Source organism: Artemia sp. Qi Xiang Cuo, chromosome 17 (genome assembly GCF_049724085.1).
Source record: "Artemia sp. Qi Xiang Cuo chromosome 17, ASM4972408v1, whole genome shotgun sequence".
Lineage (NCBI taxonomy): Eukaryota > Metazoa > Arthropoda > Branchiopoda > Anostraca > Artemiidae > Artemia > Artemia sp. Qi Xiang Cuo.
Window position 1 is genome coordinate 4,133,002 of NC_142810.1, and position 23,378 is coordinate 4,156,379.

The 23,378-nt window shown below is 35.0% G+C and overlaps 1 protein-coding gene and 2 long non-coding RNA genes across 4 annotated transcripts in view; 1 reads left to right on the forward strand and 2 right to left on the reverse strand.

Annotated features, from left to right (window-relative positions):
- The window catches only part of LOC148941817 (uncharacterized), an 81,108-nt gene that overhangs the window by 15,887 nt on the left and 41,843 nt on the right, over positions 1–23,378 (reverse strand). The window lies entirely within an intron of this gene.
- The window catches only part of LOC148941818 (uncharacterized), a 57,431-nt gene that overhangs the window by 13,162 nt on the left and 20,891 nt on the right, over positions 1–23,378 (reverse strand). The window lies entirely within an intron of this gene.
- On the forward strand, positions 7,925–16,432 carry LOC148941819 (uncharacterized). The gene is made up of 3 exons (XR_016143202.1): positions 7,925–8,013; positions 11,998–12,172; positions 16,251–16,432. It is a non-coding gene; the product is annotated as an uncharacterized LOC148941819 (long non-coding RNA).

The window sequence follows — 23,378 nt, forward strand, 5'->3', positions numbered from 1 at the left end:
AATGATTATTATATTTGGAATCAGCATAAAAAAAGGGGTAAATATCTACCAAATCATATTATTGAGTTAGGAATAAAGCGAATACACCATTCAATGCCTTTTTTTATGCTGATTACAGATATAATAAGCATTTCTATCGGATATGAATTTCACCCCCCCCCCCCCTATATATACCTAACCTAACCCTGAATTGGCAGATATAGGGGGGGGGGTTGAAATTCATTTCTGATAGAAATGCTTATTATATTTGTAATCAGCATAAAAAAAGGCATCAACTGGTGTATTTACTTTAGTCCTAACTCGATAATATAATTTGGTATATATTGACCAAAAAAGGCATTGGTATATTCACTTTATCCATAAGTCAATAATATGACTTGGTAAAAATTTACCCCTTTGGGACCCCTTTAAGAGCTCAAGATGCAATTGGCAAAAGAAGCCAATTAGGCCTATTGAATTATGAAAGAACATAAAAAGAGACATCAAATGATGTTTTCACTTTTGTCCAGGCTAAATTATAGGGCCACCTAGAAATTTACCTACAAAGCTTTAAATTAATCAACCAGTAGCCCTATTATAAGCCTAGGAGCCAAGCTGGACATAAGGAAACAAATGAACTTTGCCCCTATATTAGCCATAGGCTATGGTGGATGTCTTTAGATAAATTAGGGGAGAGGGCATAACTATAAAGGTTAGGAACTGCTTCTTTCTAAGAAGTAGCCTGGGCCTATATATAGTCTTTATGAATGACTAACAAAACTTACTTTTAATCCCTACACCTAAAAATAAACCCAAATGTCTGAATTCCAGTTAGAAATAAAAGAATCAAGCAAGTCAGTCTTCTCTCTAAAAATGTCTGTTTTGGTTATCTAAAAATGGCTGTATTGTAAATAAGGGTTGCCAAACTTTTAGGGACAATGTAATTTCAGAGATGTTTGGGGAAATGATGAGCAGGGAGGGGGTGTAATTCTCCCTCTGATTACTTTCGACTATTAAAAAGGGCAATAGCCCTCTCAATTTCCAATCGAAAAGACCCGTTTTCAAGTTTTTACGACAATATTTTTAAATGACATTATATGCCCCAAGGGCATAACTTACAATCTTAGCCTTGAGGGCTGTGGGGGGGTGGGGTGTCATACTCAAAAACATAATTTCTGGACCCTTAAACTACGTTTAACAAAATGGCTGCAAAATGTTGATAATAAGTGTTTGGGGAAATGATGGGCATGGGGGGGGGGGGATATCATTTGCCCTCCGATTACTTTTGACTATTAATGAGGGCACTAGCCCTCTCAATTCCCAATTGAATAATTTCTTTTTGATGTTTCTTAGACAACGCTGGCAGAGACCTAATTTCCAGAACTTTCAACTATGTTGAACAAAATGTCTATCTCAAAATGTTGATTGGATGTGTTTTGGTGAAATGATGTTAGTAAGAAGAGCATATTAAATAGGGCACTAGCGCTTTCAATTTCTAATCGAATGAGCCCTTTTTGAAGTTTTTATGACACCGCTTTCCATAAAACCTTATATGCCCACAGGCCATAACTTACAACCCTTGCGCTGAGGGCAGAGGGACAGGGTCATCCTTAAAGACATAATTTTCGAACTTTGCAACTAAGCTGAACAAAATGGATATTTCAATATTTTAATTGGATGTTTTTGGGGATATGGTAGGCGTGGGAGGGGTGTTAGTTTTCCTCCAATTACTTCTGACTATTAAAAAGGACACTAGCCCTTCGAAGTTTCGAGGCTTCTATGACAACTCTATCTATAAAAACCTCATATGCCCCAAGGGCATACCTTACAACCCTTGCCCTGAGGGGTGTGAGGGGGGGGGTTATCATTCTCAAAGATATAATATCCAGAACTTTTAACTACGTTGAAAAAAATGCTATCTCAAAATTTTTATTGGATGCTTTTGGGCAAATGGTGGGCATGAGAAGGGGGTTAGTTGTCCTCCAACCAGTTTTGACTAGCCTATTAAAAGGGCACTAGGTCTTTCAATTTCCTAATGAATGAGCCCTTTTTTGAAGTTCCTGCGACAACATTTTCTATAAAAATCCTTATCTGTCCCCAGGGCATACCTTACAACCATTGCCTTGAAAGCTGTGGGGAGAGGGGGGGGGTGGTCATCCTCAAAAGCCTACTTTCTGAAACTTTCATATACGTTGAACAATATGGTTATTTCAAAATTTTGATTGGATGTGTTTGGGGAAATGGTGGGCGTGAGAGGAGGGTTAGTTGCCCTCCAGTCACTTTCGACTATTAAAAAGGGCATTAGCCGTTTTAATTTACAATCGAATGAGCTCTTTTTGAAGTCTCTATGAAAAAGTTTTCTATACAAACTCTATATACCCCCAGGGCATAACCCACAGCCATTGCCCTTAAGGGTTTGGGGGCTTTGTCATCCTCAAAATCATATTTTCCAGAGCTGTCAATTACTTTGAACAAAATACTTATCTAAAAATTTTTATTGGATGTGTTTGGGGAAATGGTGGGTGTGAGAGGGGGTTTAGTTGCTCTTCAATCACTTTCAACTACTAAAAATGGGACTAGCCCTTTCAATTTCCAATCAAATGAGCTTTTTTGAGGTTTCTACGACAAAACTTTCTATAAAAACCTTATATGTCCCCAGGGTATAACTTACAACCATTACCCTGGGGGCTCTGAGGGTATTATCTTCCTAAAAAAAAAAAATTCTAGAACTTTTAACTACGTTGAACAAAATTAATATTTCGAAATTTTGATTGCGTGTATTTGGGGAAATGGTGGGCGTGAGCCCACCATTTCCCATCCAATTACTTTCAGTTAGTTGCCATCCAATTACTTTCAACTATTAAAAAGGGCACTAGCCCTTTCAATTTCCAATCGAGTGTGAGATAACCATTTCGTTCAGCGTAGTTGATTTCCGGATAGTTTGAGATAGCCATTTCGTTCAGCGTAGTTGATTTCCAAATAGGAAATATATTTTTGAGGAGGACACTCCCCCACAACCCTCAGGGCAGGGGTTTTAAGTTATGCACTGGGGGCATATAAGGTTTTTTATAGAAAACGTTGGCGAAGAAACTTCAAAACAGGCTCATTCCATTGGAAATTCAAAGGGCTAGTACCCTTTTTAATAGTCAAAAGTGATTGGAGGGCAACTAGCCCACCCTCCCCACCCCCATCAATACCCCCAAAATATACGAACAAAATTTTGACATAGCCATCTTGTTCCGCGTAGTTGATTTCCAGATATAAATTATATTTTTTAAGAGGACACTCCCCCAAACCCTTCGGAATGGGTTGTAATGAGCACCTGGTTTTATATACGGTTTTTTGCAGAATGTGTTGTCTTTGAAGCGTAAAAAAATGCTCTTGCGATTAGACATTAGAAGTGCTAGTGTTATGCTTAATAGTCAAAAGGGATTTGAGGGCAACTCGCCCCCCCCCCAACACCCATCATTCCCCCAAACACATCCAATCAAAATTTTTAAATAGCCATTTTTAAGTCATTTTTAAATAGCCAAGGGTTTTAAGTTATGGCCTGGGGGCATATAAGGTTTTTATAGAAGGCGTTGTATTAGAAACTTTAAAACAGGCTCATTCGATTGGAAATTCAAAGGACTAGTACCCTTTTTCATAGTCGAAAGTGATTGGAGGGCAACTAACCTCCCCCCCCCTCCCACGCCCAACAGTCCCCCAAACACATCCAATCAAAATGTTGAGATAGCCATTTTGTTGAATGTAGTTTTAAGTTATTGAAATTATGTCTTTTAGGAAGACAACCTCCACACAGCCCTCAGGACAAGGGTTGTAAGTTATGCCCTGGGGGAACATAAAGTTTTTATAGAACGTGTTGTCGTAGAAACTTCAAAAAGGGCTCATTTGATTAGAAATTTAAATGGCTTGTGCCCTTTTTAATAGTCGAAAGTAATTGAAGGTTAACAACACCCGGTCCACGCCCACCATTTCCCCAAACACATCCGGTCCAAGTTTTTAGATAGCCATTTTGTTCCACGTAGTTAATGTTTGGGAAAGTATATATATAAGCAGGACACTCTTAACACATTATTCAGGGAACGGGTTATAATTTATGGTGTGGGAGCATATAAGTTTTTATTGAAATCTTTGTCGTAGAAACTCGATTGGGAATTGGCTCATTTGATTGGCAATTGAAAGGTCTAGTGCCCTTTTTAATAGTCGAAAATGATTTGAGGGCAACTAGCCCCCCTCTCTCGCCCACCTTTTCCCCATACACATCCAATCAAATTTTTAGATAGCCATTTTATTCAGTGTTTTGGATTTCCAGATATAAATTATGTTTTTAGGAGGACACTTCCCCACAGCCCTCAGGGAAAGGGTTGTAAGTTATGCCCTCGGGGCATATAAAGCTTTTACTGAACGCGTCGTCACAGAAACTTAAAAATGACTCATTTGATTGGAAATTGAAATGGCTAGTGCCCTTTTTAATAGTCTAAAGTGATTAGAAAGCAACAAACACCCCTTCCATGCACAACATTTCCCAAAACGTATCCGAGCAAAATTTCTTGATATCCATTCTGTTCCACAAATTGTAAAGTTCAGGAAATTATACCTTTGAGCAGGACACTCTCCCCGTAGTCTTCAGGCCAAGGGTTATAAGTTATGCCTTGGGGGCATATAAGGTTTCTATTGAAATGGGCAATTAACCCCCCTCTCACGCCCATCATTTCCCCAAACACATTCAATCAAAATTTTGAGATATCCATTTTGTTCAACGTAGTCGAAAGTTCTGGAAATTAGGTCTTTTAGGATAAAAACCTCATCAGAGCTTTCAGTGCAAGGGTTGTAATTTGTGCTCTGGGGGCGTGTAAGGTTTATATAGAAAGTTGTTGTAGAAATTTCAAAAGGGGCTCATTTGATTGGAAATTGAAATTGCCCTTTTTAGTAGTCGAAAGTGAGTGGAGAGTAATTAACCCCCCTCTCACGCCCTCCATTTCCCCAAGCACATTTAATCAAAGCTTAGAGATAGCCATTTTGTTCAACGTAGTTGAAAGTTCTGGAAATTATGTATTTAAGGATGATAAACCCCCGAGAGTCCCCTGGGCAAAGGTTGTAAGTTATGCCCAGGGGGCATATAAGGTTTTGAATGATAGAGTTGTCGTAAAAACTTTTAAAGGGGGCTCATTCAATTGGAAATTGAGAGGAATAGTGCCCTTTTTAATAGTTGAAAGTGATTGGACGGTAACTGACCCCTCTCTAACGCCCAACATTCCCCCAAACACATCTAATCAAAATTTTCAGCTGGCCATTTTGTTCAACGTAGTAGAAATTTCTGGAAATTAGATCTTTAAGGATGACAACCCCCCCCCCCCAACCAGCCCTCAGGGCGTGGGTTGTATGGTATCCTCAGGGGGCATATAAGGTTTTTATTGAAAGCGTTGTCGTAGAAACTTCAAAAGGGCTCATTTGATAGGAAATTGAAAGTACTGGTGCCTTTTTTATTAGTTGAAAGTGATTGGAGAAAGACTAACGCCCCTCTCACGCCCACCATTTTCCCAGACGTATCCAATCAAAATTTTGAGACAGCCATTTTGTGTAACGTAGATGAAAGTTCTGGAAATTAGGTCTTACAGAATGACAAACACTCTCACAGCCCTTAGGGTAAGAGTTGTAATTTATGCCCTGGGGCCATATAAGGTGTTTATAGGAAGTGTTGTCGTAGAAACTCGAAAAAGGTCCATTGGACTGGAATTCGAAAGGCCTAGTGTCCTTTTTAATTGTCAAAAGTAATTGGAAGGCTTGACATTTCTATAGTAAAGATTGATGTGGATATAATTTATTATTTTGTTGTTGTTGTTGTTGTTTAGACCAGGGCACTTTGTATCAAAGGATTTGTCGTAGGAACTTCGAAAAGGGCTCATTCGATGGAAAATAGAAAGGGCTGATGCCCTTTTTAATAGTCGAAAGTCATTGGAGGGCAACTAATCCCACGCCCACCTTCCTATTTGAATTTATGCTTAAAAACTAAATGTTGTCATAAGATTAAATCAAAATGCCCTGTGTTAATACTAATTCCCCATAAGGCATCTCAGCAGTATCCAAAGAATGACTGAGGGTACTATGTTAAAACTTTTGGGGCTGCTTCTGCTCTTCAGATTTAACCAAATCAAAATAGCGTAAGTGTATCCAAGCCATCAAAGAAAGTAAACAGATTTTTTTGCGAATGGTATCAAGTTTTCCATTTCAGGTCAACTAGAGGAGGTATGAAACTAAATTAAACACTACTATTTGTTTTTAAATTTTTAAGAGGGTGTATGTTGTTAAAAATAGCTGAAAGTTTTTCTCCAGCAAACAAATAGCAGGCCAAAATATAAATTCTTAAAAAAACGAAAAAATTTAAAGTATTATTTTCTTTTTCTCTGCAAAGAATATGTCAATATAAAACGAACATAAATAAAATAAAAAAACTTTTTCCACAAAATAAGTTTATCCAAGAAAAGTAAAGAACTCAATTAAACCAAAAATGAGCAAAAATAAAATCAAATAATATACCAAGCGTCAAACTACAACAAATCAGCATTGATAAATAAATGAAACCAAAAACGAGCAGGAATTACAATAAATAACCGAGTCAAACTCAAAACGAGCAGAAATTAACATAAGTTGGGCTCAAAACACCTATGCCTTCCCAAGGCCAGAGCATAATTTGCCATTTACTGAAAAAAATACAAATGAATGTGCATTGTCGCTTTAATATACATTTACTGATATTTAGTAATCAAAATCATCATATTATTTGATTTATTAAAGTTATAAAAGTAAAAGAATTTATATTTTTTTCCGTAAAGTTCAAATTATATTCTGGCCGTGGGAAGGCATAGGGTTTTGAGCCCAACTCATGTTAATTTCTGCTTGCTTTGAGTTTAAATCTGTTATTTATTGTAATTTCTGCTCGTTTTGGGTTTCATTTATTTATCAATGCTGATTTGTGGTAGTTTCACGCTTGGTAGATTATTTGATTTTATTTTTGCTCATTTTTTGTTTAATGGAGTTCTTTAGTTTTCTTTGAAAAACTTATTTTGTGGAAATTTTTTTTTTAATTAATTGCAATAAAGAGAGTAAAGGAGAAATGTGGCCTGCATGATCTCTAAAACGAAAGCATGGGTACGGTGTGATAATGGAGAGATAAAAAAAAGGGTTGCAGGGCCAGGAGATTCAAATTTGGCAAGAGGAGAGGGTGAATTTTTTGGCTACTGGATCTGTATGCACAGATCAGAGAGGCAAAGAAGGAGAGGATCTATTTTAGGACGAAGATATATCTTGGTCTGTTAGCAAATGGGGAAGGACGGAAATATATAGGTCAGTTAAAACCAGTAAAGTAAATTAAGCTGGCAACTTGATGGATCTTTTCGTTATCTAACATCACCTCTTGAACTTCAAATATTCCAAGTCTTAGCTACTTTGTCTTCTTGACATTAAGTTTTAAACATCATTGCACTTTGAACTCAAAAATCCTTGAAAAATTCATTTATTTTTCCATGACAAATATTGGGGATAATTATAGTCCCATTCTTCTACCCATCAAAGTGTAAAGATTGCAAATCTAAGATTCTAGAATTTCTGCACAAATTATTTATTTTTGCTTTATCAAATGGCTGAGATCTTATAGTTAACTGTAAACAGAATATTGGAGAAATCTATTGACAATCTCATCAGAGTCCTTAAACCACTGATCAGAGCATAACAAATAAATGCTTGTAAGAAGTAAAATTAAGGTCCTCAGATTGTCTTTAAATCCTATCTTGTCAAAATCTGGAACATCTTAGCGACTTAATAAGCCAGAAAAATGTTAGCGGATTTTATTAAACGTAGCCTGAAAACTATGTCAATGTGAATTGAAAACTATGTTAACTATAATCCACAAAAAATAGATGGCCCGATTTGCAAAACCCGCCATTTTTTAGAGAGAAGACTGACTTGCTTGATTCTTTTATTTATAACTGGAATTCAGACATGTGGTTTTATTTTTGGGAGTAGGCATTAAAAGTAAGTGTTGTTAGTCATTCATAAAGATTATACATAGGCCTAGGCTACTTCTTAGAAAGAAGCACTGAATAATCAGAGTTACTGGCCTACAATTGAATTCTCTGTTTGATACTTTAAAGCTGTTTGTTCTTAACCTTTACAGTTATGCCCTCTCCCCTACTTTGTCTAGGTGTAGCCTTAAATTGGTGCAGGGCAGGGCTGAAATTATATTGGCAGCTCACAAAACCTTACATTGCTAGCAAGTTCTATCATACCTATGAAATCTTTATTAGTAAGTAATCACCATAAATCATCAATAAGCTTCAGCATTAATCAATCTTCTTGGATTAGAGCTAAATCTTTCCAAAACATCATGGATATTTGCTTCTTCTTTGAATTTTATTTTGTCATTCCAGCTGTTTATTTAGGCTATCAACTGCTTTTTTAGCCATCTAAATTTTTCAACTGTTTTTTCAACCATCTGCTTTTTCAGCCATATCTGGTGTACATTTGTAGTTCTAGGGGGGGGGCCGCTGGCCCCCCCCCCTTTCTGTAAACCCATGACCTGTGGTATGGCTTAAAATTCTACTCAAATTACAGGAATTGCATTTTCAGAACTAACACCAGAAAAAAAGAAACTGATAACTAAAAATTAAGGTAAAATGTTGTTTTGTCAAAATTTTAAGGCCTGTCAAGTTGTTAAATTTTGAAGACTTATAAATCAGAAGATGGTTAAGATGGAAGCTTGGCAATGCCTTCCCAGAGTATGTTTTTACCCTGAATTCAAAACTGAAAGTTTGATTTCCCTAAAGCAGCATGCACATGCATATCTAGCTAGAATCTTATGTCTAGACATGTGTCTGGCCAGAAATCATTGTCTAAGAAATTACCATTCACAAGAACAATTCAGTGATTAGCTAAAACTACAAATTTAGTTTCAAATAGATTACAGTTATCTTTTCTAGCCAATAAAGACAGCTTATGCATTCAAAACTTTCCAAATTGTATTTCCTAATTTTAATGTCACAAGATAATGGATGAGACAAGGCAAACAAATGCCTTAGATATGCTTCACTATTATGTCTAGTGTTGTATATTTGCCCAAAATGAACAAAAAACAATTAATCAGAAAACAAAAAAAGATTCCATTTTTTAAATGTAAACATAGATGATGAAAATAGTGGACCTTGACAAATTCTGATTGGCTGTAATAAAAAATCCTACACTCTGAGTTCTAGAGTCTTGAACTGGATGCTTAGCTGTAACTTGTCTAGCCAAGCACCCAATTTTACTTGTGTATGGTAGTTGTCTAGACATTGATGTTTGGCCAGACACCTGTCTAGACATGTGATTCTAACTAGACATGCATGTGATTGCTGCTGAACCTAACCCCTCTCCAAAGTAGCTAAACTAAAATTTTACTGATTCCTATCAGTACATTTATTATGTTCCCTTCTACTGGTATCATCTATCTTTTAAGATAAAATTTTGGTAAATATTGAAAACAGTTTCAAGCTAGCTTGCTTCAAGTCAATAGACTGCACAGACACCTTTTCAACAACCAATTGTTTATGATAACATTCAGTAACAAAAATTATATTATTGGGTACATGTATGGGACCATAGGGAGAAGGGAATCTTTGAATTTTGTCAGGGTAATTGATTTTATATTGGAAAAGAGTATAAAATAGGGAGTAAAATAGTCATGTATGTTTTTTTAGGATGTTTCCTTCAGAAGAGCTATAACTCTAGATTGCTACCAAATATTCTAAATCATTTTTTTATGTTAGTAAGTATTTTTCCACAGTCCAAACAAAAATTGGGATTAAAATTAGAGATGATTCCACCTCTCTTACATAGAGACAAGGAGAACAGAGTGTTTGTTGACCTTTTTTGTGTTCTTTTCAAATACCATAGTCATTTTACATGCAAATCTCATTTAAATTTTTTGAGGGGACCATAAAGTGACATTTGGTAAAATTCTATTTTAGCTACTTTTGGCTATCTTGGGAAGGAGTTTGGTTAGGAAATTGAAACTTTCAGGGATAGACCTACAGGCTAAAGTATGTCCCGGGAAGGTATTTTGAAGTACCTACCTCCACTCCTTCTCCCTCTAGAGGGTCCTGACCTTTGATGACCTTTAAAAACCTGTGTCTTATAAAAGTTAAACCTTGTAATATAGATCTTCTGCTTAAAATGAAGTCCAAAAAAATTGTTTTCAGCTTTACAACTTTGCTCAATCCTGATTTATAGAGTTTTAAAGATATGCAAATACATTTCCTAAATTTTGAAAATTAACACTGATATGGCTTAAAATACTACTCAAATAGCAGGAATTGCATTTTCAGAACTAAAGCCAGAGAAAAAGAATCTTATAACTGAAAATTAAGGTAAAATGCTGTTTTGTCAAAATTTCGATAGGTATAGACCTGTCATGTAGGCAAATTTCAGGATCCTCTAGAGAGAGAAGGAGAGGAGATAAGTACTTCAAAATACCTTCCCAGGACATATTTTAGCCGGTAGACCCATCCCTGAAAGTTTTATTTTCCTAACCTCACCCCTTTCCAAGATAGGTAAAAGTAACTAAAGTAGAATTTTACCTGACATTTTACTTCAACAATTTGAGTTCAAAAATTGAGTGGTTAGACTTATACCAAGTGGTTTTCACAAGTCTCCTGAGATCAGTTCAGCCAACTGTTTTTGATGCATAACAAGATGATGGACAACAACAAAAAATATATGATTTAAGACTATAGATGAGACAATTCTCCTCCGAGAAAAATACCTCAACAGGTAATTCATCTTCTGCAGAAAATTCTCTCTGAAAATCCCCCCTTCTTACCACATGTAAAATCCCCACACCTCTGACAATTCTCCTACCTGGAAAATTTTCCCCAAATGTAAAATAAGACTAGAGTTACAGCAAAACCAGAGAATATCTTCCTGAGTTCTAGGTTAGATCTTGATTTGGTTTGGGAAGGTGTTACTTTTCCAAGTTAATAAAAACCTATATCCTACAATTTCATTGTGTAACTATTTTCAAAATTAAATGAAAGATATAGTATTTTGAGCTTTCATTGCCTCCTATCCTAGAACAAAAAAAAGAAAACACCCTATTCTTTAGTATCTTTATTGATGAAGCAGTTGAACTAGCTGCAAAATATGCCAGTGGGATCTGGTTAAGTATTCAAATTCAATTATAAGAATATCTCTTTTTATATTCACAAAAAATTATTAAGGAAAAAAAAACTATTCTGTGTTTTTATTTGGAATTTGGATATAATTTAAATGCATCACACCCCTTTGTCTATCAATCTGCTTATGGGGGACTTATTACTTGTAAATTACTAGAAAAAAGTGATAGAAAATACCTCAAGGGTGTAATTTTAGAAATCTATTTGAACTGCCAGGTATAAGAGTCTTCTGTGAACAGTAAGACAATTTATTCACCATTAACAAAAGTATTATCAATTGCTAACTATTTGGTGTTGAAGTCAAAAATACATAGAATGGTGTTGAAGATGACTGACAGCCAAATACTTTCAACTCCTTGAGAAGCTATACTAGGGAACCAAGAGCTGCATCCAAGTGAATGAAAAGAAGATTACCATCAAAACTGGTGTGCAACAAAGGTGTGCTGTTGTCTCAGAATTGTTTAAATGTGTCATAGATCACGTCATGAGTCAATCAGCTGATTGATTGGCCTTTGACTTCCAATTTGGAGATCAAGTTTTGACTGGCATCAGCTTTTTAGTCAACCTTGCGCTTTTTACTAGTTCCATACAACAGGTGATAATTCCAAACCTACACTTTATTTACAGTTAGATAAGGAGACAGGTTTTAAATTTCTGCATGCTTTTTATTAAAAAAAAAAAAATCAAAAACTAACCATATTTTAAATCCTTTTGACTGCTAAAGAGCTTTAACTTATGCCCTTAACTGCATCAAGGTGCAATCAGCTTTTGAGTTAATTCAAAGGAGTCACTGTACATTGTGTATTTTTAGGGATTTTGTGCTTCTACTCATCCCTGTAAAACTGGAGTATTGTATACAACTGTTGTTCCTAGTAGTATACATTTGATAGTGCTATTTACTTGATTCAGAGGCTCTGTTATGGACTTGCCTCAAATTCCAGTGGCTGAAGATGTCACCCTTTCTGTAGTTTATGTTGTTAAGGATGGTAAGTTATTCAATTGTATTTGCAGTAACAGAATAAAATTAAAGCTGTATTTGCTTTTGGAAAGGACTATTTTTTCAAAGATATATATATATATACATATAAAGATAAAAATTTTTGTATAAAGATAAAAATTTTCATATAAAGATAAAAATTTTCATATAAAGATAAAAATTTTCATATAAAGATAACAAATTTACAGTCTAAGAATGTAGCCCACAAGCATTTTAAGTCTCTAATTCTGTAACATTGTCATCAACAGATTTCCACAAATCCTATTTTAACAAACTTTCTTGGGAAGGAGTCAGTAATGTTACAAAACAACAATGAAATTCTATTTAACCAGAGTTTTGAACCATTTAATTTCTCCTCAAGGCTGTATCGAAATGGAAGGGTCATATGGTTTGAACCCCTCCCCCTCAAAAAAAAGTTGTCTGATTTATAAACATGTAAAAAAAACGCATATAATTTTTTAGTCATTTTTAATTTTTGCCAAAATACTCAGAAAGCGGTCCCAAACCTAACTAGTTAGTTGTACTCATTTGTTTTCACAGGTCAATGTGGCAATAATGAAAATTTGACACTATTCTGAAAACCTGATATTTTCAAAGCAAATTTTGAGAATTTCTTTAGAATTTTAGAATTTGGTTTTAATGCATGTTTCTGAACAAGGCTTATGCCAACTTTGCCTCTCATTCAGACCATCTATCTTGGCTTTCTCTCCAATTAACCATGGCTCTGAACTTGTTCACCACAGTCCGTCAAGATTCTTATTGAGTATTGCTCAGAAAAAAATTACAAAAAATATGCAACTGTATACACTCTTGCATCAAACCTTAAGAGCTAAGGTAGATTAAGTTGTTTTGTTATACAAAACACAAAAAAGCTTAGTATATTAACTGTGATTTTGTATATATGAGGAGACAACCAAACATCAGGCAGAAGAATTTCCCTATCTTGAGTGCTGACATGAAAAAATAAGAAAAACCCATTACAACCAAAAGTGAAGGTTGTTATGTGGCAGCCATAATATTTATCTGAAGGATCAGCTTCTTTTACTTGTCATAGTTTTGTTTATACTATTTTATTAAAATTGTGTTTTTAGGCTTTGTGTAACTGGCTTAACCATACACCAAAAAAAGAACACAATCATATAGTAGCTACAAATCAAAGATACAGAACCTTGCTAAAATGCATTTAAGGATGCCTTGTTAGAATTAAACAGCAATATTTTAATGTAATTTTTATCAAAAAGTCTTGATCTATGTAATAAATTTTCACGCTTTATTTTTTTTGGATTGGGTTATAATATTCTGTTTATAAAAATTTTGTACAAAGCCATATCCAAAGTGATGGGGCTTTTGAGCCACCCTGCCCCAAAATATTTGACTCTTAAAAAACGTAAAAAAGATATATGGAAACAAATTTTTGATGTTAAAAAAAAAATTGTACCAAACCCCCCAAAAACCAAAAATCCTGGATATGGCCCTGATTGTGTGTTCAGACAATTGCACCCCACTTAGCCATGCTTAGCCATACAATTTGCATGGAATGCTTATTGTTTTTATGCTTTTATAAAATGTGGTTTGTTTATATTCTATAGACTTTTTGCTTCAATAAGATACTGTTTTAGGGGAGGAGCAGAGCCACTTGCCCTGGGTGCTTAAATTTTAGTGGCACAAAATTTCAAATGAAAAATCTAGCATTCATAATCTTTTTGTTCCTGTGAAATTTTACTTTCATTAAATTAAAGTAGAAAGCACAGTCTACAGTAAGTATAAGCAAATTAAATCCAATTTTTTTTTGTCTGGTATAAAGTTAGAAAGGTTCAGATTTAAAAAAAATGAGATCTTTTGCTGTGAAATAAAAATTTTGTTAATAGTAAGCCTTAAATTTGTTGGAAGATGGGGGGGGGGGCTAATCAAGATTTTTTCTGGGACCAAGAAAGGCTAGAACCTCTACTGGCTTCAGTTCCTCTTTGCTACCAAAGTGAATTTATGGTTGCAACAGATGTGATCACAAACGTTATTTTATAAGATTTTTTTGCTGTTGCTCCCTATAAATTTCAAAAATCTATTAAGTTTATTCAAATGAATATATAAATTAAAAAAAATATCTAAGAAATAATAGCCTCAACCCATTCTAAAAAACTAAAATCTGTGGCCATAACTATAAAGCCCAAGATAATTTCTAATGCCCTCTAAAATCAATTCCCTACATGCAAAAATTACTCATCCTTTCCAGGAAAGTCCTAGGAAAGAAGCAATAGATCCCAAGAATATTGGGGACTGAAATTAAATGTTACTAGAGGGAAACTAAATTAAAATCATATTGAAGCAAAGAGCTTAAAAAAAAGTTTTTTTTGGCTTGCAGGCTGAAGGGCCTTGAGACAGAGATCAGCATTGCCGGTTAGGGCTTTAATTGTGTAGCGCCATATCCTTCACCCTTTTTTAATTCTTGTTCTCCTTTGGAATGGTGTAAACTTTTTGATATGTTCTCGTTTGTGGCATTGGTATCAAAATTCTCCTGTTAAGATGCGGTCTGATACCAATCTTACCGATCGTATTCTAGTAAAGAGAGGGGCCAAATAAGGTTTGGTTATTAGTCTAGCTTTATCCAAACAGATACTCGAAATATTCCCCACCCCCTTCCTAATTGACCAGTTCATAGATATTAGCCATCTATCTTTTGCTGATGATATAGTTCTGCTAGCTAAAGATCTTGAATCACTTCAAACTGCCGCTAATGTTGTCCATTCTAGTCTGTCAGATATAAGTCTTTTCTTAGAGGCCCCTAAAACCAAATTTATGGTATTTAATCCAAATTCTAGAGGGAGTGAGTATCTTCTAGTCGGGTCATTTTCAATTGAAAATACAGATTCGTTAAATTATCTGGGACTACCTTTTGGTATGTCTATGAAGAATACCCAAACTCTTATTATTTAAGCTATAAAAAAAAATTCGTAAGACCTATGGTATGCTTGCCAAAATAAAAGGAGTTTGCCTAGAAACGCTCTACAATGCTATGTTTGTGCCCCACATTTTTTTTATTACGCTGGTTTGGAAGTTTATTAGCAAGACCAAACACCTTTTAATCCTAAGACGTTTCTTCAGATATTGTAAGTTTTTCTTGACCTCCACTTAGGCCTCCTCTATGGGTCAGGAATACTTATATCACTCAGAAATACAGAGATTTTGATTTTACTGGTAAAATGAAGGAACTTTCGTTAAGATTCCAAAAGCGTAGAGAACGTATCATGGATTTTCCTCTGAATTGCATCCATGTTTAAATTGTATTGGTTTTCATCAGAGGTGTCTCATTTGTAATTTCCTATGTTGTAGTTTTGTTTGATTGACACATAAACTCATTCGTTGTTTTTTTTTAATTTTGTTGTATTTTTGTTGTGTGTTATTTTCTTGTTTTTTTTTCTTATACTCCTCTATCAGCATTTTTAATGTTTTGTAAAGAGAATAAAAATAAAATATTATTACTATTATACTGAACCAGTTGAAGAGACGCAACTCGCAAAAGAGGAAAGAGAAAAGGGCGAATCTTGTAAGGACAAATAGGTGAATTTGGTAGCTGATGAAGAACTTTAACTACAATTGGTTAAATAGAATTCTCTTAGTGAAAAGAAGGAAGGCTTATAAATGAATGCAACATTTTGAAAAAGCTCGCCGAGTAAGCTAATGGAAGACTCCAATAAGCCCTTAAAACTAAACACTTTACTCAAATAGGACTAACCTATGCTCTGCTAGTTGCTGCCCGAAAAAAAAAAATGTTTAAAAGAAGAGAATCCAAGAACAGTTGCAATGTATACATTAAAAGTCCAAGAAAATTAAGTGTTTTCTAACCAGAATAAAAAACGAAAATTATTTTAGATTTTTTACTTTTCTTAACTTTAATACTTCCAAAGTTATTAAGCCTCTCAGTATTAAATTTCAGTATGTATTAAATTGTCAATTCACTTTCTTTTTTTTCACCCGTAATTTAGGTTGATGAAAAACAATGGAAAACAGTTGGATTTGTTCAGAAAGCTTTGCTGTTGTCTTATATCCCTTTTATTCATGTTTTGTTTTAGAAGTTGAAGATGCTTTACCTAGTGAGAGTGAGGAGCTCTTTGATATTTCGAACATTTGTTTGTCTCCTAAGCTTGAAGCTGTTTTTTTGTCTACTTTTCCCAGCATTGTAGGACCATTTAAATTGGATGCTGGGAAAAGTAGTCAAAGGAACTACTTTTCCCAGCATTGTAGTACCATTTAAATTGGAAGCTGAAACCCAGGAATTGGAACCCACCAGTTGTGACAATGAAGGTATGCTTCAAACATTTGGTTTTTTAGAATCATGAATATTTCACTAAAAAACTAGGGTACATGGATTAAATTTTGGTATTTTAAACTAATCTTCATATGAAACTTTTCTATCATCTTAATCCGGTAATTAGGCATTTGCTAAACTGGTTTTGAAGTTTAACAACCATTTTTAAAGTGTTGATTTAAAAGTGTTTTGTGAATTTCGTATATCTGGAAGCCAGAGAATAAAGCTCAGAGCTATTGAGTTTATATTTCTTTCTGAATTAAGATGTAAATCCAGTTAGGAAAAAAAAAAACTATGTAGCCGATTTCAAAGCTGGGCCCTGGTACTTGGTTTGTGGTAAGCTTGTTTATATTGATTCTTGTTGTAAGTTGCAACCTCCAAATGAATCAGCTTTGTCTACTACTCTCTTTTCGGGAAAATTTTGGGCTCCCCAGGGAGCCCATAGAACGTTGAAGGGTCCCAATGACTTGTAATTTATAGTTGCGTTGTTTATAGTATCTTTTAAGGTTCGTATTGGGTTTTGCGCCAGTTTTTTTTTTTTGGCATCGAAGATTGTGATTGCCTTGTTCTTCTAACGTAATATTTCTTTCTTCTTCACTTTCATTTTTTACTTGCTCTGATTTCTGCTGTCGCTTGTCTTCTAATAGCACAATTCTTTGTTTTTCACTCCAATTTTGAAACGTTCCAATACACGCGTTCTCACGATTGCTTGTAATTACCACTGCTACATATCTTTTAACTGCATATTTTCTTGTTCTCTCTGTGGCATATCTTTAGCCGCATATTTCTTAGTTCTTCACTTTTGTTTTTGAGTAGTTTTAATTCTTGTTGCCGCTTTTCTTTGAACCGAATGTTTCTTTGTTCTTCACTTTTGTTTTTACTCGTTATAATTGGTGCTGATGGAAGTATTCTGACTTTAATATTTTTGTTCTTAATTTTGCTTTATCATTCTTTTATCATATATATATATATATATATATATATATATATATATATATATATATATATATATATATATATATATATATATATATATATATATATATATATATATATATATATATATATATTTTTATGACAATACTGCCTCGGTTATTGTAAATTGAAATTTTGCGATATTGCCTCAAATTGTGAGTCAAAAATATTTTCCAAATTCATTGTGTTATTTTCCTTTTTAATAGACCCTAAAGTGTTATATTGTCGTTATTTACCTTTGTGTTTCATACTGTGTGTAGTTCTCTATTCAGTGGTATATTAGTTTAATCCCCTTGAGTTCCAGTTCCAAAAATTTGTATCAGGGTATATGAATTACAAATTAGTCCCATCACCCTTTTGACTCTCCAAAAAGTATCATCGGATATTCAGAAATATATTGTTCTTCTTTGTAACCAAGTCTTCTTATCAGTTAAAACATACCAAGCATCCCAATTAAACTTCTTAATTCTATTGATGGGTTTTGGGAAGTGCGGGTACTTGAGTTACCGATCCCCAGCAGTTTAAGACCTATAGGCCGGCCGGTACCAATGGGATTCTTCACACTCACTTCCAGTCTCTTCTGCACTCTCCAAAATAAATTATGAATAACCCCCTTTTTTCTTTTTTTTTAATGACTTCACTGTGCAATAATAATCACTAATAAATTTGTCTCTTCTTTAATATATCAATAGATACCTTGAAAATCTTTCTATCCACGTGCCAAGGCAGGTTAGAATTCAGGATTGCAGTGCAGGTATTTGGAATGTTAGCCATGTAGCAGAGGCGTTTAAGGGAAATAGTCTCCACGCTCAGTGGCTGACAATCAAATAAGACAGGCTGGATAGTTTCATCACTTGAGAAGCAAACCCGGCATAGAGGGGATTCATGTAGCTTCCAATTAAATAACAAACTATTGAGAAGAAGGGCACCTGATCAGCGGACAAAATGGAAGATCCGAAAGGAAGGGATTTTTGAAATCTGTTCAGCCAGAATAGTCTGGATCTCATAATTTTAAATGTGGTTTTATTTATTGGAATAAGTTCTGCTTGACAAATAGGTGGGCTCATTTCCCAAGGTGGAGCGTCAGTAAAGAGGTATGCATAGGGGGAATACTGACTCCAATTTGGGCCCTCAAGTTGAAACTGATTCTAAGATGAATGGCCATTAGTGCAAGCTGCCTTCAAAGCAAAGATATGATTATACACATCATGCTTGCTTCCATAAGCTTGAATTTGCGAAAAGTTATTCTTCCTTTTACTGGATGCTCTTTCATTTAGGAAAATCAAACCAGACAGTTGTATTAATTTAAACAGAGGAGTATGCCTGTGCAGACCCAGAGCAATTCGAATAGCTGAATTTCGTAAAGATTCCAGGGTTTTAAATGCAGATGAGGAACAAATTGAGATGAATTGGATACCATATTCTAGATTAGAACGAATATATAATTTATAAAAATCCAAAATAACTTTGGGGTGGCATCCCCATTTACTTCCAGCAAGTCTCTTTAAAACACAAAGTCTCCGAATGATCGTGGCTTTTAAAGAATAAATATCTATATGCCATGACATTTTAGAATCTATCGTTAGGCCAAATAGCTTCACGAGTTGCAATATCGAATATCACCAGAGAAGATTTGAAGTGGATTGAGAGAATCTCTTGAGCAATTAGGAAAAGTAATGGATTTGGTTTTACTAAGCTGAACAAAATCTCTGAACTCATCTTATATCCTGTTGAATAAGGTTTGAAGAAGTACAATATCCTTTCCAGACATCCAAATTATCAAATCATCTGCGTAAAGGCCAAACAATGAATGAGGTAATTGAAATTCTGAAATATACAAATTCAACAGAAGAGGACTCAAAATTGCTCCTTGGGGAAGACCTCTAGTAATGGGACTTGTCTCTCCCCTATACTCATTAACTTGAACTTAAAACTTTTATCACTTAAAAAGGACTTCATGAATCTTATGGAAGAGTATGGAAAATCCAGGTTAATTAAAAGATCAATCAGTTTATCATGGAATACATTTCCGTAGGCATCTGACCAGTCAAACAGGACTGCCATTGTGGCCTGTCTGGTTTTAAGAGAATTGCAAACATCAATTTCAAGGCAAGTGATGTTATCCACAGAGCTATGTCCTTTTCTGAAGCCTGTTTGTTCACTTAAAAAAAGATTATTAATTTCAGCAAACCACTCGATTCTTGATAGAATAAGCATTTCAAGAACTTTACTGAAGGCTGGTAAAACATATATAGGTCGGTAAGACTTGGGGTCACTAGATGGGTAAGAAGGTTTTAAAGCTGGAAATACCAGGGCAATCTTACAAGCATCTGTGAAGTTCTGGCTTGTCCGAACAAGATTATACAGACCCAAGAGGGTAGTATGGAAGACCTCTGGGGACTCAAAAATACATTTAATATAAATACCATCATGTCCTGGGAAGACTTGATAGTAAGGGAATTAAGTGGTGCCTTAAATAAATCTAGGAAAAATGGATCCATCAAGGACCTTTTATGTAAAGACTTGTGAGGCAGGGTACAAAATGGAGGTCGAGAGTAATGAAGATCAGAACGATCATTTTTATAAATATCAGGAAAAAGTTTTGCTTTCACCATATCTGAGGAAATTGGAGATCCATCCTGCATGATGTCATATTTACTGTCATCATTAGACTGCTTACCACGATTGATTTGGCTAATCTAGTTGTGAATCTTAGAAATTGGGTTTCTGAAGCTAATACCTCCACTAAGATTGGACCATTTAGACTGTTTAGCTTTCTTACATACCAAATTTTACCTTAGCACATGATTGCTTATAGAAGATTGCTGTAGATGGAGATGAAATCTTTTTAAACATTTTTCGAGCCTTCCTTTTTGCCTGTACTGCAATGATACACTCCTCATTCAACCAATTTTTGGGTCTCTTGGAACCCTTATATAAATTGGCTTAGTCATGGGTATGAAAGATTTAGCTGACTGTAACAGGATGGATTTCATGTTGGACTCAATAACATTAATATCAGAATTATTTGAGATAAAGCAAAAATCAGCTTTCTTCAATATTTTCCGAAACGGGTCAACTGCCTTTGGAGTTGTTAAAAGTTGCTATGTGGGGTTTGGGAGAATAGCATACAGTTTTAATTAATGTTATAATTGCTGTGATCAGATTGCAGAGAGGGAACTTTTACCATCTGAACTTGATCTTAATATGAAGATGGACCAAGAAGCAAGTCAATAGTAGAAACAGTATTAGATGAAATACTATACAGGGTTTGGAAATTAAATGGATTGAAGATCAAAATATCCGGAATATTGGACAAAATATTCTCAATGCCTCTTCCTGCTTTGTTACTGTAGGCAATTTATTCCCAAAGTGGGCTATGCGCATTGTAGTCACCAAAAATAAAAGAATTATTCCCTAAAAGTTCAGATTCCAAAACCTTTTGGATATCATTTTTTCCACATGGATTGTTCAAGGATTTAATGACAAGATGATTACCAATAGCAAGGTTAAGTATTATACCAATGATGTCAATTTCATCCATGTAAAGATTTAATGGTTAAGGGTATGACGGATTGAATCATGCACAAAGATAGCAACTCCACCCTTTCTATTAGTAGATCTTTATTTCCGGTAGCACTTGTAGCCAGGAATTTTGATTTTCTTAAACTGATGAAGATTGGTCTTTTGTAGACAAATAATATCAATTTTATTATGTGATGCATATTGGATGAGATCACCAAGTTTATTTGAGTTAAGAGGGACACAATTCCATTTAGGATCTATAGTTTAATTGCCAGGGGTTGAGTTGAACAGGTGATATGCTTGATATTTGGTCAAAATTGAAGATAAGTCCTTTCCTATCTCATCAAAGATAAAATTAGAAAAGTAGTATTTAGCAATATCTTTAATTAAAGTAGCTTTTAGGGATTTGGGCAAATTTGACTGGATGATTTTATCCACTGATGTCACATATTTAATTAGTTTTGACATATAAGGACCATCCCTATCTTCTGCAGTGTTTACTTGAGTGGATATATTGGTGAGGCTGCCACTCTCTCAGCCAATGATTTCTGACTAAATCTAGGATTTTAGATGGCTGGGCTTGCTTTGATTACATTAGGGTGCTCAATACCCTGCTGAGAGATAGATATCTCAATTGGAGATAACTGAGCATGATTTTGGTTACTTTTAGGAGTGCATGGCCAAGAGTTGGGTAAAAGGTTTGAGGTTGCTTTCTTGGCCTCATTAATTCTTGGAGTTCATGGTCCTTTGGAAAGCTTAGCAAGTTCCATTGCAGCTATACGAAATGGGAAATTTTCTTGATGGCCTATCCTTAAAACTTTGGCCTGTTGGATATATTTAGGATATAATTTATGATTTGTAGACTGGGGGTCGCCTTCACAGTTGATGCATTTTGGAGCTGTAGAACATCTAATTTCAATAGAAACAGGGTGATCACAAAGACAGTTGGGACAGATTTTTTCAGAGGAAGAGCAGTACTTAGATGTTTGACCAAACTTAAAACATTTCGAGCATTGAATAGGGTTTTCTTGGTATGATTTATAAGCTTTAGGTTGACCAAAAAAGAACAATGAGTCAAACTGGGTACTCACTGGTAAGATAAAAAGGACACTCTTTCTGTTTAGTAACCCGTTAGCATGTGGATTGCCCATCCTATGGACTTCAGGGACCTCTAGCATTTCTCCCTTATTATTCATGAGACCATCTTTCAGGTCTTCAGTTAATAGTTCGATTGGGACATTGTACATCACTATTTTTTGTGTGTTTTTGGTAGGTGGAGTCCACCATTCAGAGATACCTGGTATAGAGAGCCATCTCTATTAAGATTGACACTGAAACTACATCCTAAGGATTTGAATAGATTCATTCTAATGTTAGTGATATTTTCGTTGGCAAACACATGATCTTTGACTGTAGAGGTAAAAAGGATGATGGGGTTTGTTCTTCAATTCAATAGCTGAAACTGTGTTAGGGATTTTTGTTCTTTCAGGAGGGCTTGTGGAGGGCTTTTTGCGTTTCTGCTTTCTAATAACTGTCTGAAACTCCTCATTGAGCTGGGAATCAATTTTGGGGCTTGGGGACTCTGAGACTGTTATCATGGTATTATTCTGGCTGTCATCACTAAAGATTGGAGATACAGCAATGGCATTGACAGCTATGGGGATGTCAGCTTCTGAATACCAATTTGATGGTTGACCCCCTTCTCTGAGGGGGCTAGAAGAGATAGGATAGTGAGAATTCAACGTTTGCAGATTTAGAAATTTCTTTTCTCGTTGCTGCCGGAGCAAGGTTGCCAATTAATTTTTTTTTGGGCGAATTTAAATTTAAGCCAAAAAGTTGCCAGTGCAAGGTTGCCAATTTAATTTAGTTTTGGGCTAATTAGAAATTTCAGCCGAAAACTTGGTGAATCTACATCCTAGTGTCGATTAACAGAATATGCAAGCAGAAAAGGATTTATTAACAAACGTAATCGCCGGTGTACCTGCCGGGATTGAGATCCCTTAAACTGCGGGGATCAGGTGAGCAGGGATCAACGCTTCCCTTGCTGAGTAAGCTTAGAAGATGCTGCAATCATCTCCATGATCTTGAATCAAATATGAATCCAGCTTATCAAAAGGGTTTATCAGCACTATGTCAGGAACGATTAAGAATAGAAAGATTCATGGAACGTTGAGAGTTGAGTAGAGTAACTTCTTATTTACAACAAGACATGACACTGTTAATAAATGAAAACGCAATTGCCTTATAGTCTACTTAAGCGCATTACCTGTTACAAAGAAACAAAAAAAATCATCATGCAGGCTTCCTTTTTAATAATTTAAAAGCTTAAATCTTTACAAAATAAAACAAGAGAAACAATAACAACCTGACACTATAATTATTATTATTATTT